The sequence below is a fragment of the Crotalus tigris genome, unplaced genomic scaffold (assembly GCF_016545835.1).
Source record: "Crotalus tigris isolate CLP2741 ecotype Arizona unplaced genomic scaffold, ASM1654583v1 scf7180000024391.5723578, whole genome shotgun sequence".
Lineage (NCBI taxonomy): Eukaryota > Metazoa > Chordata > Lepidosauria > Squamata > Viperidae > Crotalus > Crotalus tigris.
The window spans coordinates 2,790,965-2,809,265 of NW_024100561.1; positions in this window are offsets into that span (position 1 = coordinate 2,790,965).

An 18,301-nucleotide genomic window follows, 5' to 3' on the forward strand; every position below is an offset into this window, starting at 1 on the left:
TCCCTTTTTCCAACTGCACTGAAGCAACGTTTTTCAACCTCAAGAAAGTTAGGATTAAATTTTAAATAGCTTCCTGCCCCCCCCTCCCCCTTTGCTAGCTATAGTATGGCTTTTCAGTTGTTTTAAAAAGTTGACCTCTGGTATTATAAAAGAAAGACAATCAGTTACCTAATAGGCACTTTATTTGCTAATCAAACCTCTCATTAACAATTAATTGGCACAAAGGTTCGTGGTCCATTATTGCTGTGTCAGTCAAGCACTGTCAGCTTCAGAGAATGAAATTAAATGAGCTGGTCAGGTTATAAATAATTTCCACTGGCTACTCCTCTTACCCCAGGGTGTTTAAGTGGAGGTCAATCTCCTGTCTGTTGCAGCCAGAAAAAGGGTTCTTTTGGCAACAGTACAAAAGTTGTCCTTCTTCTGTGCTTATGGTGTGAATCAAAATTTAAATAACTAGTTGTTCAGTGGGTGGGGTTTTTTTTGTAATCTTTTCATTTTGTTCTGAATGCAGCCAGAAGCACAATCTTTTTTTTTACTGGGCGACATTGGGAACATCACATTTTCATACTAATCTGCCACACAGTCACTTCCAAGAAGGTAAATTCGACCATTGCAATAACTACTTTGACTTTTTCATAGAGTGGAACTCAACCCATACAAAAATATTTTATATGAGCTTTTAATTAATCCAGAACAATTTTTTGAACCCAGGTTTTCTGTATAGCCAAATACAGGTATTATGCTCCCAAGGGTACAATATTTGATCTGGAAAATTCAGATAAGTATTGGATGGGCAAAAAATTAGTTTTTTTTTTTTTGCATTTTGGAGTCCATATCCGGTAGCCTGATATGGTCTGCTTTCTTATCTCTCAGACTCTTTTCTGAAACCTGGAGAGCCAAGTTTTTAAAGCAATGAGTATAGTGAAATATGGTCATAATCAGTGAATAGCAGAAAAAGGAGCCATACATTAAATGGCAAGAATAACCTCAGTTAGAATAGACTCAGAAATTAATTGGGGAATGGGTTTTAGTAAGAAAACCAATAGCTAGATTGCTGTGTTACTAGCAACATATTAAATAGACAGGTTATATCATTTTTGAATCATAAACTAAGTTATTGCTTTTAATAAAAATCAAAGTTTAGTTATAAAGAATCGGGCAGCAGGAAGAGAGGGTTAAAATGTACAACAGTAACTCAATATGGAGAATTTTTGCCCCTGTAAAAAGCAAGAGCTTTCCAAGCTGCCATTTTAATAAATGGAATTCAGAAAGCTAGTCTGCTTTCTTACTAGAGAAGGTTGAATAACTTTGACCAGTAATGAAATAAACTGTAATATTTTGAGTTTCTGAAAGAAAGGTAACATAGACATATAGAAGACAGATAAATACATATGTAATGTGCCCATTGAGCCGGGTCATAAATCTATCTATTGATCATACAACACTAGGTTTATTCATTTACTTTATTTTATTTATTTTATCTTCCTTTTATCAAATAACTGAAGAGACTGTAACCTGGAAAGGAAGACACTATGCTTCCCATTCTGGCTCCTGTAAGGAACTAGGGTTGGTTTGATCATCTGAATGATCAAACATATAGATTTATGAGGGTGTATGACAGAGACAAAGAATGACAAGTGGATCACAAAATGCTTCTTTGTGCAAAAGATGGGTTCCAGATCTGAGATGATCAAAGGATTCATTCTCAATGGTATCTCAGGGATATGATCAATCACTTTTATATTTTCTGGAGGACTCTCTCATCCTCAAGGCCTCTATCCCTATTACTAGTGCTTTTTTTCTTAAAAAAAAAAAAAGGTGCTGGAACTCACACATGTCATACAACCCGCCTTGCCTACCCTATAAGGTTCCATCCCAAAAAGGTGCCAGAACTCTGTTCTGGCGTTCTATGAGAAAAAAAGCCCTGCCAATTACAATATGCACCAAATCTTACCTTTACCATCATGAACTTACATTTGCATTTAGTATGATCTTACATCATTCCTAAATGAATATTTGAAATGATACTATGAATGAAAAGAGGAATTCTTCTAGAAGGAAGGTGAAATGTGAGCACTGAACTGCAGCAGAAGACTTCTCTCCATAGATTCCAGGAAACCCATTTCATAGTTTCCAATGGATTTGTTGTTTGGCCTTCAGATGCAGCTCATGGAATGGGTCATCTATTTTTTATAAGTCTAGGATCTTCCAAGTTAATTATTCACTGGTATAATTACACAGTTTCCCATCTATTTTTGGTGAGAAAATAAGGGGATAAATACATTAAACTTTAACATTACTATAAAATGAGGTAGTGAAACCTATTTCCTATCTTGACTTCTTGCAAAATAGGAGAGGTATATAATTATAATGCTAATAAACAAATGCATTCTTACTTTAAATAAAGGTTGATACAACTGTTGTGTTGCAACAGTTAATTTAATTATTGAAAGAATTATTTTTTAAAATTTCAATATTATAAAATAGAACTGTCCTTGAAGAGCATCCTTAGGCTTTGGTACCTTATTTATTTGTTTTATCATATTTGTATAGCTGCCCATCTCACAAAAAAGTGACTCTGGAAAAAGTTGACCGGGTTTTTAAATCTCATATTATAAGGATTTCTTTACTGCGGGCTTGGAGGAAATATCACAGAAGTGATTCTAAAATACCATTATGGGCTATACCTTGGCAGGCGATAGAGGGGATAAGGAGAGGAGTCAAGATGGATAGTGTTTCTTATGCACAATTGCTTAGATGGGATGGTAAAATTTGGCAGTTAAAATCTTTGGAAGATTTAGCACAAGAAAATATTATATATTCATGGTTTCAGTACAGACAAATAGAGGACAGATGGAAGATAGATCGTAATGTGGGCTTGCTTAGAGAAGATGAAAATTTTGTTAAACAAGTAAAAGATCAAAGACGAACTCATATTAAGAGAATTTATGGGTTGCTAGTAGAATTGGACTCAGAACCAGAATTAATTAAAGAATGTATGATTAAATGGGCACAAAATTTTGGTGAACCAGTTCTACTAGATACCTGGGAAATTATCTGGGTGAGAAATGTTAAATTTACACAAGCCCAGAACTTAAGGGAGAACTTTTATAAAATGTTTTATAGATGGCACCTTGATCCACAAAAAATGTCTCGTATGTATCCTGACTTACACCCCAAATGTTGGAGATGTGGTTGTTTGGACGCTACTTATTACCATATTTGGTGGTCATGTAAAAATATAAAAGCCTTTTGGATTAAGATATGGTGGAATATTCAAAGAGTTTTTAGAAGGAGGGTAAAATTTACCCCACAATTGTTTTTGCTAGGTATTGTTACTGATTGTGATACTAAGGAGGTTGTATTGATGTTAAATTTAATTACAGCCGCAAGGTTATTAGTAGGGCAATATTGGAAGAAGGAATCTTTGCCTACTTTGCAAGAGTGGTTTTCTAAAGTATCCTATCTGGCGGAAATGGCAAAGATTTCGGCTTTTTTAAAGGATCAATCGCAAGAGAAGTTCTTTGTGGTATGGGAAAAATGGATAGATTTTATACAACATAAGTTGGATATAAAAAATATTATTTAGTTTTTCAATAACTTATATATAAATTTTAATATTGTATAGATTGTAATATTTTTTCTTTCTTTTTATATTTTTTATTATTATTTTACTTTCTTATATTTCCTTTCTTCTTTATTTTTCTTTATTTTTTTTTCTTTTTAAGTATTTTTTTCCTTTCTTTAATATTTATGTTTTTTATATATATATATATATTATTGTTAATTATTTTATTAGTTGTTTAAGTAATGTATTTAGATTTATCTATGGTTTATACTGTTTTTTTAAGAATTCAAGAAACTTTAAGTAAGCCTATATTCAGCTCTGGGAAGGCTGAGGGAGGGAATGGGAGGGTTGGGGTGGGTTGGGGAGGGTTGTTTTTCTTCTTGTAAAAATTTTAAAAATTTTCAATTAAAAAAAAAGTGACTCTGGATGATATACAACACTGAATTAAAGAAAACCCAATACATACAAGAAGTCAAGAAGGTGACAAGCAACAGGGAGAAAGCAGAACTATTTAATTCGTTTTTTTTCATCTGTCTTTACACAAAGGGAAAAAAACAGACCAACCTATCAAAAATAGTGCCATAAAAAACAAAATAGAAACACAAGTTAAGATAGGCAAGAAAATGGTAAGTGAGCACCTGTCCAGCCTAGAAGAGTTCAAATCGGCAGGACCAGATGGATTACACCCGAAGGTTCTCAAGGAACTGGCAGATGTGATATCGGAACCACTGAACTATATTTTTCAAAGATCCTGGAACACAGGGGAACTACCAGAGGACTGGAAAAGAGCTGATGTAGTTCCCATCCTCAAAAAAGGAAAAAAAATGGATCCAGGAAATTACAGACCTATCAGCCTGACCTCAATACCTGGGAAGATCCTGGAAAAGATAATCAAACAACGAATCAACGAACACCTAGAGGCAAACAAAGTCATTACTAAAAGCCAACATGGGTTTGTCAAAAATAGATCATGCCAGACAAATCTTATTGCATTCTTTGACCAAGTGACAAAATTAGTGGATCAGAGGAATGCTGTGGACATAATTTACTTGGACTTCAGTAAGGCATTTGATAAAGTAGATCACAACCTACTACTTGACAAGATAGAAAAATGTGGGGTAGACAGAACCACCACCAGATGGATCCGTAGCTGGCTGACCGGCCGTACTCAGCGAGTGGTCCTCAATGGAACTGCATCTATATGGAGGGAAGTGTGTAGTTGGGTGCCCCAGGGCTGTGTTCTGGGCCCAGTGCTCTTCAACATCTTCATCAACGATTTGGATGAAGGGATACATGGGGAACTCATCAAATTTGCAGACGACACCAAGCTGGCAGGAATAGCCAACACTCCAGAAGACAGGCTTAAGATACAGAAGGATCTGGACAGACTTGAACACTGGGCACTAACTAACAAAATGAAATTCAATGGTGAAAAAAGCAAGGTTCTACATTTAGGCAAGAAAAACCAAATGTACAAGTACAGCATAGGTGGCACCATGCTCAATAGTAGTAACTGTGAGAGGGACCTCGGAGTCCTAGTAGACAATCACCTAAATATGAGCCAGCAGTGTGCTGCAGCTGCCAAAAAGGCCAACACAGTGCTAGGCTGCATTAACAGAGGGATAGAATCAAGATCACGTGAAGTATTAATACCACTCTACAATGCCTTGGTAAGGCCACACTTGGAATACTGCATCCAGTTTTGGTCACCACGATGTAAAAAAGATGTTGAGACTCTAGAAAGAGTACAGAGAAGAGCAACAAAGATGATTAGCGGACTGGAGGCTAAAACATATAAGGAACGGTTGCTAGAATTGGGTATGTCTAGTTTAACAAGAGACAGACAAGGGGGGACATGATAGCAGTATTCCAATATCTCAGGGGCTGTCATAAAGAAGAGGGAATCAAGCTATTTTCCAAAGCACCTGAAGGCAGGACAAGAAGCAACGGGTGGAAACTAATCAAGGAGAGAAGCAACCTAGAACTAAGGAGAAACTTCCTGACAGTGAGAACAATTAATCAGTGGAACAACCTGCCTCCAGAAGCAGTAAATGCACCAATACTGGAAGTTTTTTTTTTAAGAAGAAATTGGACAGCCATTTCTCCGAAATGGTATAGGGTTTCCTGCCTGAGCAGGTGTGTTGGACTAGATGACCTCCAAGGTCCCTTCCAACTTTACTATTTATATTATTTTATTATTATTATTATTATTATTATTATTATTATTATTATTATTATTATTATCGATCATCGCACAGTCAGCCAGATGTTCAGACTGGATTTGGCATTTTGTCTACCTATCGAGTCCTTACCCAGGACCTGGGATAGGCAGATGTGGATGTTTGCTGGTATTACAGATATCGTCGCAGGATGGAAGCAGTTCCTAATAAGGCCGCCTTTTGCAATTGACTAATAGCGAATTTGTCAATGCCAATGGTGTTCAAGTGGTGCTCCAGTTGTTTTGGGATTGCACCCAAGGAGCCTATGACTATTGGTACTACCCTTGCTTGCTTTTGCCACAGTCTTTCTATTTCTATTTGTAGGTCTTTGTATTTTGTTATCTTCTCCAGTTCTTTCTCTTCTATTCTGCTGTCTCCAGGCACTGCCACATCCACTATCCAGACTTTTTTGTCTTTCTTATCGACAATTGTTAAGTCTGGGGTGTTATGTTGCAGGTGCTTGTCTGTTTGAATTCTGAAGTCCCAGAGCAGTTTAATTTTATCATTTTCTATGACTTTCTCTATTTTATGATCCCACCAGTTTTTGCTTACAGGCAAATGATATTTTTTGCAGATCTTCCAATGCACCATTGTTGCTACTTTGTCATGCCGCTGCTTGTAGTCAGTCTGTGCAATCTTCTTGCAACAGCTTACCAAGTGGTCCACTGTTTCTTCAGCTTCTTTGCATAGGCGGCACTTACTGTCTGTTGCTGTCTTCTCAATTTTGACTTTGTATGCATTTGTCCTTAAGGCTTGGTCTTGTGCAGCCATAATTAGTCCCTCGGTCTCTTTCTTCAATTTTCCTGCTCTTAGCCATTGCCAGGTTTTATTATTATCTGCTTTCCCAGCTATTTTTTTCATGTATTGGCCATGTAGTGCTTTGTCTTCCCATGCCTCTATTCTGTTCTTCATTTGGTCTTTCTTGTAGGCCAGTTTGGTCTCTCCAGTAGTCAGTAAGCCTTCCTGATATACTAATTTCAGTGCATCTTCATCGTTGTTCTTCAGATATTCTTCCAAAGCCATTTTTTCTTCTTCAACCATCTGATGTACTTGTAGCATTCCACGCCCACCTATTTGCCTTGGTAGATAAAGTCTATCAATGTCACTGCGTGGATGAAGGGCATGATTCATTGTCATTATTTTTCTGGTCTGCCTATCCATTGCTTTTAGTTCTGCTTGAGTCCAGTCCACTATTCCAGCTGTGTACCTAATGACTGGGATTGCCCAGGTGTTGATTGCCTTTATGGTATTTCCTCCATTGAGTTTGGATTTTAAGATCTTCTTCACTCTCTTGATGTATTCACCTCTAATCTTTTTCTTGACTTCAGTGTGCTTGATGTTGTCAGCTTGAAGGATACCCAAGTATTTGTAGTACTCTTCCTCATCCAGACTCTTAATGTTATTTTCGTGGGGCATCTTGATTCCTTCAGTTTTCATTATTTTTCCTTGTTTGATAGTAAGTGTGGCACATTTGTCCAAGCCAAACTCCATTACAATATCTTGGCTATATATACGGACAGTGTTGAGCAGCGATTCTATTTCAGATGATGTTTTTCCATACAGCTTCAGATCATCCATATAAAGGAGGTGGGATAGTCTGGCAGATGTTTTTGATGTTTGATAGCCATGTCCTGAGTTATTCAGTATTGTTGACAGAGGAAACAGTGCAATAACAAATAGTAATGGTGATAATGAATCTCCTTGAAATATTCCTCTCTTGATATTAACCTCTCCCAGCCTCTCACCATTGATCTGCAACTGTGTCTTCCATTGTGCCATCGATCTTTGCACAAATTTTCTGATGTTTCTACTGACTCCTGTTATTTCTAGGCACTTTATTATCCAATCATGTGGCAGAGAGTCAAATGCCTTTTTGTAGTCAATCCATGCCACATTCAGGTTGGTCTTCCTTCTCTTGCAGTTTTCCAAGATCATTTTGTCTATTAGGAGTTGATCTTTTGTTCCTCTGCTGTTGGGGCGGTTTCCTTTCTGCTCAGGTGGAAAGAGATTGTTTTCAACTAGATGCTGTTGCACTGCATCAGCTATTACACCAGTTAGTAATTTGAAAGTTGTTGGTAAGCAGGTAATTGGCCTGTAGTTACCTGGTGTTGCCCCTTTATTATACATATAAAACAGTCATAATTAAAACTATAAAACTGTGAAAAAGTGCACATGACATAAAAAGCACACACAACCAACTTTTCTAACTTATGTCTATAATAGGCTTGCAAGCAGAATGTCTCAAGCATTCTGATCTTAAGGATGGGTAGATTAATCTGTCAAACAAATCAAACTATTCAAAACTATAATGCTCAGTTTCTCTGAGATGTATCTTTATAAGATGTCCAACAAGGCCATCATAAAGAGAGAAGGATTCATCTGTGACCATGTATGACACAAGAGAAAAAAAAAAGCATTGAACTGAAAGGGAAGGAAGTGATGAAAGCTCTGAGTAAATAAAGGCATGTTATACACCTTTTGAACAGGAAAAGATAAATACATCCAGTCTACTAAATATCTTTACAACTATGTGATCTAATGATCAATAGGTTTATATAGTCAAACCGCAGATGCGTGCAATCTTGAATTTCAATAATTATAACAGAGCAACACATTGTTTTGACAAATACATGTGTCCAAATAAGCACTTGATGAGATAAAAAAAGTAGCAATTCAGCTCTATTCCTACTGGTTTGCCATTCCCAACCCCACAACCAGAACAATTTCTGGTCTTACTTGCTGGAGGAAATCAGATGAAAAAGTGGCTATTAGAGATTCTCAGGAGTAGCCACTTAATTGGGGAGGAACTGAGCTTCCCTTGTTATCTTTGGACTGTTCCCTACATTAACAAGGTCAGTGTGGGACTCTATCTAATTCAAACCTTCTTTAAGAAGTGGCTTTTAAAACTAAATAAAAATTTGATCTTTCCAAAACCTCAAATAGTTCTCCTGTTTGAAAAGAAAGAGGATGGACCACAGAGGCTTATGGTTGAGTCTATTCAGCAAATCTCAGAGGAATTTGGATACATATTCCACATGTTTTGGTCCCCAGAAATTAGATTTCTCCACCATTGTCCTCCTGATGTGTTAGTTTACAACTGTTAGTGACGATACCATTAGGAACATTAGAGACTAACACATCTGCCTCACTACTGGAGCTTTTATCAGCGTCCTCAAAATATTACAAAGAAACAATCTAGCTCCTTCACTTTTAACTGAAGATATATTTTGACATAATTTTCTCTGATTAGCTTATTAATCAAGTTAATGACATACACTGAGACCAGAGCTTCTTTAATATTTAGTGTGTGTCCCAAGCACAACGTATCCCAATAATTTTAATATGTCTCACTGGATGAATCTAAATCTCAATCGGTTAAGCAAGTGCTTCCAACTGATTTAGAAATTGCAGACTTGGATGGTGGTGGCCAATTTTAATAACAAATGGCTTTGTGTTATGAGACTTATATATAGCTTCATAGTGCTTTACAGCCCTCTCTAAGCAATTTACAGAGTTAGCATATTGCCCCCAACAATCTCAGCCCTTATTTTACCATCCCTGGAAGGCTGAGTCAACCTTGAGCCAATCAGGACTGAACTCCTGGCTGTGGGCAAAGTTAGCCTACAATACTGCATTCTAACCCTGTGCCACCATAGCATAATGGAAGTTTTGGCAGAGAAAATGTATGAACATGCTCAATTAACCAGTCAGCTTCGTATATCTGGCAGGACTAGAAGAAGGGCTTTCTCTGTGGTGGCTCCCTCCCTTGGACATCTTCTCTGCAGAGATTAGACTGATCCCCACTTTGACTTTTCTTGATATAGACATAAGAGACTGCCCTTTCTCTTGACTAAAGAGCATAAGAGGGCTTCCAGACCTTATAATCAAGCCTATCAGTCTGGACAAGACTCACACCTAGAAGTACTAGCTCTACATTTATTGTAAAATTATATTAAAAGAATCTTGGAAGTCTAAAAGTACATCTCTCTCTCCCCTCACCTTTATAGTCCAAGAAACTGGCGAGGACCTCCTCTGAGATATTTGTCACAAATCCCTTGCTTCTATCAGCCAAGCACCTGTAATCTGAACATTGTCTAGTCTTCCTGTCTTCCTTCTGTCTCCCAAGTTAATTCCTACAAACTATTACAGAGTCACAGAGTTCTGTATCAATGGTAGGTTGCCCCAATAAAAAAAGACTTTTAAGATTGTGGTTTGGTTTTCTAAACCTTTAGTCTCCTGCTGGGCCATTTTGATAGTGTTATAAGAAACAAAATGGAACTCTTTCCCAGTTCTATGATCCATCATTTTAGAAACTGTTGAATCAGTTCAGACTTTGAAAACGACGAGTTCAAGAGGTGAACTGCAAAGTTGTAACTTAATATGTATCCCTTGCCATTAATCTGGTAACTCATTTTGGCCTTGTGCTATTCGTTACCTTTTCAATATGCAAGAGAATCAAGCATCAGGAACATAACCCTAAGGTTTAAAAATTGATCCCACACTTTGTTTATATTTTTTTCCTTTCTTTTTCTCCTTTCCCTGGTAAATGCCATTATAAAAAAATGACATCAAGCTTTGCAAGAAGATTCTTCCTGTTGTGGGTTACATTCACCTGATAAAAGTTGAAAAGTTCCTATAAGGCTTTCCTTTTTATGAATAAAAACAATAAAGAAGCAGAATTTTAGAAAGGTCAAATGTTTGGGAAAGACCCGAAGTCCTATGTCTCCGAATCTTGCTGCCATACTATCTGGCTTTATTTATTCATTTTGCTCGATAACATACCTTTGTATGCAAAGCTTTAGAGTCTTGGTCCTCCTCAAAAATATTCACACTGCAGACACTGTTCTGTTTTTCATCTGAGGTTCTCGACCTTGAAAGGATGAAAGTAGGAGAATCTGTTTCTGCATATCTGTGTTTCCGAGAGAAGATTTTATCTTAACCGTCACTCCACTGCTGTGTGCAGATGCTAAGGGCATGATTTAGGATCTTCTAAACCTAAACATGTGGGACAAGGCCTGAATCAAGAATTCCCATCCATAGATCTGTTAATATAGAAGCATAGTGATCTGTCTGATGTTGAGTAAGGACTTCTAATTCACTGTTGCCTTCTAGTACTACAACAATTCTAGCAACCACACTGCAGTATTTCTGGCAAGTTATTTTAAACATGGAACTTGGTTCTCCTGGCTGGAATGAGACTCTGGAGATCCTGGGTTGGTCTGAAAATGCATATAAATTTAGGCTTTCTGCACATGATTTATATTTATATTTTATGAAATATAGGGATAAATAGAGTAAAATTACTGTTGTAGTTTCAATGCTCAGTCAAATATCTTATGGAAGGTTCCCTAGTATAGTGCATTTATAATCATATGCCAGTGCCAAAAAGACTCCAGTAGGAGAATTGCTAAGAAGTTGAGATAAAATAATTACATTGCTCAAGTTCTATGTGAATTCACAGTATCCATTAGAAAAGGGACTTTTCCCATTGGATCTCTGCATGTTTTACTATTCTAGATCTGCTTTTGATGGAGTGCATGGGTAGTTCTTTCACATCTCTGTATCAGCCCATTTCAGAGGTGTGTCATGGGCAGCAGTTTGAAGCAGAAGATCAAAGTTACAGAAACATTCAAAACCATTGTCTGAAGAATAATGAATGACTCCAATCGTTTGCTCTTTCCTAGAACTATACATTTGCCAGCCTAGTCCTGGCTTAAAGGTGCTTCACTGAGAAATTTGCCATCTGCAAATCAATGCTTTTAAATACGGAGCAGATTCAGCAGCTCTGGACAGTTTGGCAGAGATACCCATTGTAACGAAATAGAACTAACACCCCACTTTCAAAAAGGTGACTGCTCATTGAATTGCTGCAATAATCATTTATCTCTTTCTAAGATACTTACATATGGGTCCTCCCCAAAAAAACAAGAGATCCATTCAAAAGAAAGAATTTCAGGTATCTATGAACATGTCTTTAATCTTGCTTTAAAACAGGAACTGTCTCTCAACTCCAAAAACTACTTCTGTCCTAGAGGATTTTCGTGTAACTTTGAAAACCTTTGATTTCTACTGCCTCAGGTAACCCATCTGTGTGAATTTCAGCCTACAAACAGAAATATAGAAACAGGTAATTCTAATCCTAACTCTGACCATATGTTAATTTAAACTAATTTGTACAGAGCTCTGAGTTACCTGGGAAATTAGAATCAATAACAATTCAGAAGTCAATTATTTGCATCTTGCTGATGTACCCAATCTAGGTAAAACATGTTGAAGATGAGATGCAGCTAGGCATCTCCTATCAGGTTCTTAATAGAACATGAAGTGAGGGGAAATGAAGGTTATAGTATATTATTACACCTGAGATATCCTCCAGGCTACAGTTCCACTGTATAGTGTATAAGCCTATTGAAAAGATGTTACTTAAGACAGGAGGAGGTGCAAAAGTGCTGAAACTTCTGGGACCCAAGCCAGATGCACAATTCAAAGCATCTTATGTATAGAAGATAATTATCAGAAACGGGAAAATATTGAAGTATGTAGTGAAGGATCATTGGACTTCTACACAGGCTTATTCCATGTGAGTGGCTAGTTAGAGGAATTTTATTTAGGGACGTGTGGATTCTCCAACATTATCTTCATTTTCTGTTAATTTGGGCAGTTTAGAGATCTGGCATTTCCCCCCCCCCCCAGGATTATTTGTTTAATTCAAAGAAATATTGATAAAGAGGACAAAGAGAGATTGTTCCTCCATTTTTTTTTAATCTTCCAGTTTTGTTTAAAGCTTGGATGATTTATAGGAGAACTGGAGTCAGTGTAGAATATCTCCCATCTCTGACATTTCTTGGAATGATCATCAGATAAAGCAATAATGTATGGACTGCACAGGAACTAGTGCAAAATTGAAGTTGTTCTGGTGCAAAGAAGGCCAGAGTCTAAGACAAGAGTAGATTTTTGAGGGAAGAGTGGATGCCAGCTTCATTGGCTAGCATTTATCCAGCCCTGGTGCCTTCTGAGGGTAAAACCCCTCTCTCTAATCCTAGAAAATTCATGGCAGAATTCTTTTACTCTTTTGCAACCCTTCTACCCTCTGCTTGGAGTTCCACAATTTCATGTTCCTTCCCTTACACACATTTTCTGCTCCCTCCTGGCACAAGCAGTTCAGTGCATCAGTGCACATTCTGCATCTCAATGTCTATGCAGTGGGTATGACTATGGCTCACAAACCAGATGTTCAGCCTGTAGGATTGAGCTCTGCTGTCTTTTGCAACCCCCTCTTTTAAGAACGGCTCAGAAGAAAACCACTGGGATCTGCTGCAATTTGTTAACAAGATCCTAGTGATGCTTTCCTCTCCCTCCCACTAAAAAATGTGTGTCAGAGGGTGCATTGCAAGAATGAGAAAGTTTGATGTGGGTTGTGAGACATGTAGCAGTTTGCCATGTGGGAGGATGTAAAAGGGTGCACACAGGCATAAATGTTCAGCTCTAATTTCCATTGGCACTGATGCACACCCAAGACACACTCTGGGGCTGCAAAAGTGGCTGTTCCTAGATTTCAATAGTTTTTTTTAGTTCCCAGTGGATTCAGTTTTTGTATTCAAATGTGCGTGAAGTTGGGGAAAGGATCATAACCATCCCTCTTCTCTCTCCCCCTATATCTAACAGCTGCTTCAGGAGTTAATTATTGCTCATATCAAATAAAGCATTTTGTGCTCTCTATTGCAGAGCTGAAATAATTCACAGAAGGGGTGTGCTTGTAAATTTTAACTGTGATCATTGTAGCATCACAGTTGGATGGAATCAGTAAACCAGCTAGCTTCCTGATGTTTGGCAGATAAACTTGCTGCAAGAGGAGATCAGAGATAAGTAGATAGAAGATATATAAATTAGATAAATGATAGATAGAAGAAAGCAAGTTTTCAAGACTTTTGTTAGTATTGAATCTAAATTCTTTTGACTGTATGTGTCTGTATACTGAACATTAAAAGTGAGTGAATTAGCTGTGAAAATCAACCAGATGGTGTAGCTATTGTCTTTGCCATATGCCAAAGAATAATGGATTTTGCTCTCCACAACTTAAATTTTGTAGTTATTAAATTTGTGTATCGATAATGAATGATGGTACTAGGAAAGATATTTTAGAAAAACTTCCTCTAGTCTAGAAAGTATGCTAAGATATTTCATTAAAGAATGAAACCCGATGAGGAGCAGCTGTTCATTTCAAGGTGACTGATAGGAAGAAAAAATAGATGAACACTGGAATAAGGACCGCCAGTGACACTTAGTTGATTAATTAAACAATGTAATAAAATGGGTTCCATTTTTACTGAACATGAAAAACCAAACAGGGTTAAATTTTAATAGTGTTTGGATGTGAAACTATTTGGAAATTCAGCATTGTATGCTAACTAGAAGGGGAAATAAAAAAAATTATGAAAAGAAGCTAAGCTTCTTGTTACCTAGAAACTATATGGATATCAAGTACAATTCAAAGTCATCTTTACTTTTACATTATTAACTGGAGAGCAGATTTAAAAAAAACAAAAAAAACCTTGCTATTTGAAAACAAACAATTCTGATACATATATATCACAGTTTTCTTTATTTAAGTAATTTAATTATACCCCTTTAAATATTCCCATAGCAACCCATGTAAGATTAATAATACTCTTATTATCACCTGTCCTGTCTACAAATTATCTTTATATGAATAGACAAATATCAAAAAGAGACTGTTTATGAAGAAAAAAGAAAAAAAGGGGGGGGTGGAATGAGAAAGAAACGGGGGGGAGGAAATTTACAGGCATTAGAACTTTAGAAATGAGATAATATTTTTAGGAGCTAAAATGGCATAATTAAAAGAAAGGGGGAGGGAAAACTCAGTGCAAATGGGCTTTTAAAAGAGCATGCACGGATTGACTCTTTTTTCCCCTTGTCTTTTGCAGCTTGTTAGAAATTACACAATACCCTAGGACAGTGATGGCGACCTTTTAGAGACCGCGTCCCCAAACTGCAACACAAAACCCACTTATGCATCGCCAGGTGCCAGGTGGGTGTGGCCCATTGGGTGGGTGTGGCTGTGGTGGTAATGGCAGACTGGGTGGGACTAAAAAGTTCAATCAATCAATTCCAACTTTGCAGGATCTTTTTTTTCCCGGCGAGAAATTGAAATTGACTCATTGATTAAACCTTTTTTTTTTTTTTTTTGCACACGGCAGCGGAGGCCTAAAGTGAAAAGGTTTTATAAAACCCAGCTGAAGGCCTAGGACTGGGGCGACGGCACGTGTGCCCACAGAGAGGGCTCTGAGTGCCGCCTCTGGCACCTGTGCCATAGGTTCGCCACCACTGCCCTAGGAACATAGTGAGCAAATGCCCCAAGACGATCATTTGCATACAATGAATGGAAACCTAATCTTTGCGTCCATGGCCTCTGCTTGCCAAAATTTGCCTTTCCAATTTCACATGTGCACCCAACAGGATCTTGGCATTGTTGCCAATGATGAAGGTTGCCATTGGAAATTCTTTTTTCCTAAATTCCTACACATGCTCAGTGAGGTATGTATGAATTTTACCAGAATACTTCTTTTGTTAGGCAATAGTTCCAGTTTAAATGCATATCAAATAAATACAGGCATTCCTCGTCTAAACAATCATTCATTTAGTGCCTGTTCAAAGTTACAATGGTACTGAAAAAAAGTGACTTATGACCATTTTTCACATTTATAACCATTGTAGCATGATCACATGATCAAAATTCAGACATTTCACACTGGCATGTATTTATGACAGCTGCAGTACCCTCAGTTCACGTGTTCACCTTTTGTGAACTTCTAATAAGCCAAGTCAATGGGGAAGCCAATACTAACAACTGTGTTAGTAACTTAACAACTGCAGTGATTCACTTAACAACTGTGGCAAGAAAGGTCATAAAATGGGGCAAAACTCACTCAACAGCCTTGCTTAGCAACGGAAATTTGGGGATCAGTTGTGGTTGTAAGTTGAGGACTACCTACAATTATGTCTGGCCCAAACCAGAAGTAAGAACTACACTATGAGGGAACCTCTTGTGTAAAACTACTGACTGTATATAAAGAGGAGTGGATTATCATCCCAACCTCAGATATGAAACCTTTCCTCCTTAATCTTCTGTATGCTCATGATACAACCTGTATTTTGCAGAGATCTCATCCATTGACCCAGACCAGGAATGGGCAACCTTGGCTCTTTTATGAGTCATGGACTTCAACTCCCAGAATTCCTGAGCCAGCACGGCTGGCTCAGGAATTCTGGGAGTTGAAGTCCACGACTCATAAAAGAGCTAAGGTTGCCTACCGCTGACCCAGATCATGTGGATCCTTCCATTTACTCTGTAAGTACTCAGAGCTACTCCTTCCTTCACAAGGATGGCTACTCCTTCCTCCATAAAAGGATACTTGGCCTCTTCTGATGAAAGGAACTATCGGGAAAGTCCCTTTGCCAGTTCTGTCACTGATGCAGCACATAAAACATTAACTATGCACTAGTTTTTAGCCCACAGTTTTAAAGGGGGCATCTTAGAATGGCCTGTAGACTTAATTTTATTTCTTTCTAAACACGAAAAAACCTATTCCTTTAAATATATCATTACGAAACAAAAAACAACAACTACCTATTGTTGAAATTCTAAAAGCTAGCTCAATATTTTACCATCTGAGCTGGATTGATAAAAAGAAAATTGTTGTAATGTGTATTATTGATTTTTTTTTTTATCCCAATACTCAATGTTGCTATTTTTTTTTCTTTGTTTGTTTTTGGAAAACCTATAGTGAGAAATTCATTTCACACTTTGAGAAACACAGTTTAATAACATAACCAATATAAATTAAAATATCCATTAAAAACCACAGCATGAAAGCCTAAGGTAAATTATTATAACTGCTGGATAATCTAAATTGTTATATGTGCATAGAAATATGTTTTATATACTCATTCAGACATGTGTGAACATGTAAGCAAGCATGTCAGGTCATCTCCATATGAACAGATGAAATACCATCTGAATGCTTAAAAGTTATGTAGAGAAATTCTGATGTTTCTTTGACAGTAATAAGTGAAAAGTGAAGAGGGATTTAAAGCCATTGTGACATTAGCTACTGGGCCAATTCCAAACTCAATATTCCTCATTTTTTTGTATGATGAATAATGTATTATCCCAATCCAGGTGTGGATATTTAGTATTCCTAAAATGCATGACTGTTTCACTACTAAACAATATTAATACATATTTCAATAATTACTTATCCTAAGTGGTTTTTGTTAAGTCCTTGAAGCAAAGGCGAAGGAAGGGGACACATCTCTGTAGAACAACTCTTTATTGTGCTTTCAGACAAAACTCCAACAATGAGCAAAAGCATGCAGGCCTCCTTGTATATGCCCAGATCCCCGGACATAATGGCAACATAGTCAGGCACTCTTTTTGCGCCTTGCACATGCGCGCAAAGCCGACGCCATTCAGTCTGGTCCCAGGCAGCTTCTGCAAAGCCCGGGACCATTGCAACGTCCCGAGCCTGCATTTGCAGGCTCAGAACACAACAGTTTTCCCACAAAGATTCTGGGGCCTGTGAAATAGATGAGATGGATCGTTGTTGTGAATGCTGCTGTTCTTGGTTTCCACTATTTGTATATTTATTGTTATCGTTTTATTGTTTTATTGAGTTTTTAACATTGTTAACCATCCAGAGTCACTGTTGCCAGATGAACAGCCAAATAAATTTATGAAAGAAATCTTTTTTTTTTTTAATGATATGCTGCTAGGGCTTTCAACTACTGTAAAATTGTGTTCACTCCACACACTTAATCTGGTTAGTTTAAATCCATTTTCTGGGTTTATACAAAACCAGATACTAAATAAATTAATTCATGTTTGGAATACACTGATATTCCTCCCAACAGTAAGCAAAATTAATTCTATCCAGGTTTAGTATGTTTAAGAATGCATCTTCTAGGTCTGGTAAACCTACTATATGAAGTCAGTATTGAGTAGCTTTCAGATACAATTTAGGTTAATTATCCTATTTTTCAAAATGCAGAGATCTCTAAAAACATCCAAAGCCATATACAGAAAAGCTGGAAGGATGGAAGGCATTAATTGTCTTCTGCCTAGGGGTGACCATGGGGGTGGAGGAGCTAAAAATGTCAAGTGCATCATGACACACATAAAAAGAAGTACGGCTTAAATCATGGGCAAGATCTTGACATTTTGACCCCTCCATAAGATGCACTGCTTCTGCCATTTTTATTTCTGTTGTTCTTTCTTAGCTAGAACAGCACTTGCTCGATCTTAATTCACAGCCTCACTGGCATGTCTACAATCAACTCTCCCAGATTTACATTTGGACTTTTCAAACATTGCTTTTCCTAGCACATGGAAATAGAAAAACTTTCTAGGTTTCCTTCTCTGAATACTGAGTCTTCTCTAAGGAGAGACCGAATTGTTCCTACGGCATCTGAGATCTGGCTTCATCGTGTGCCTAAT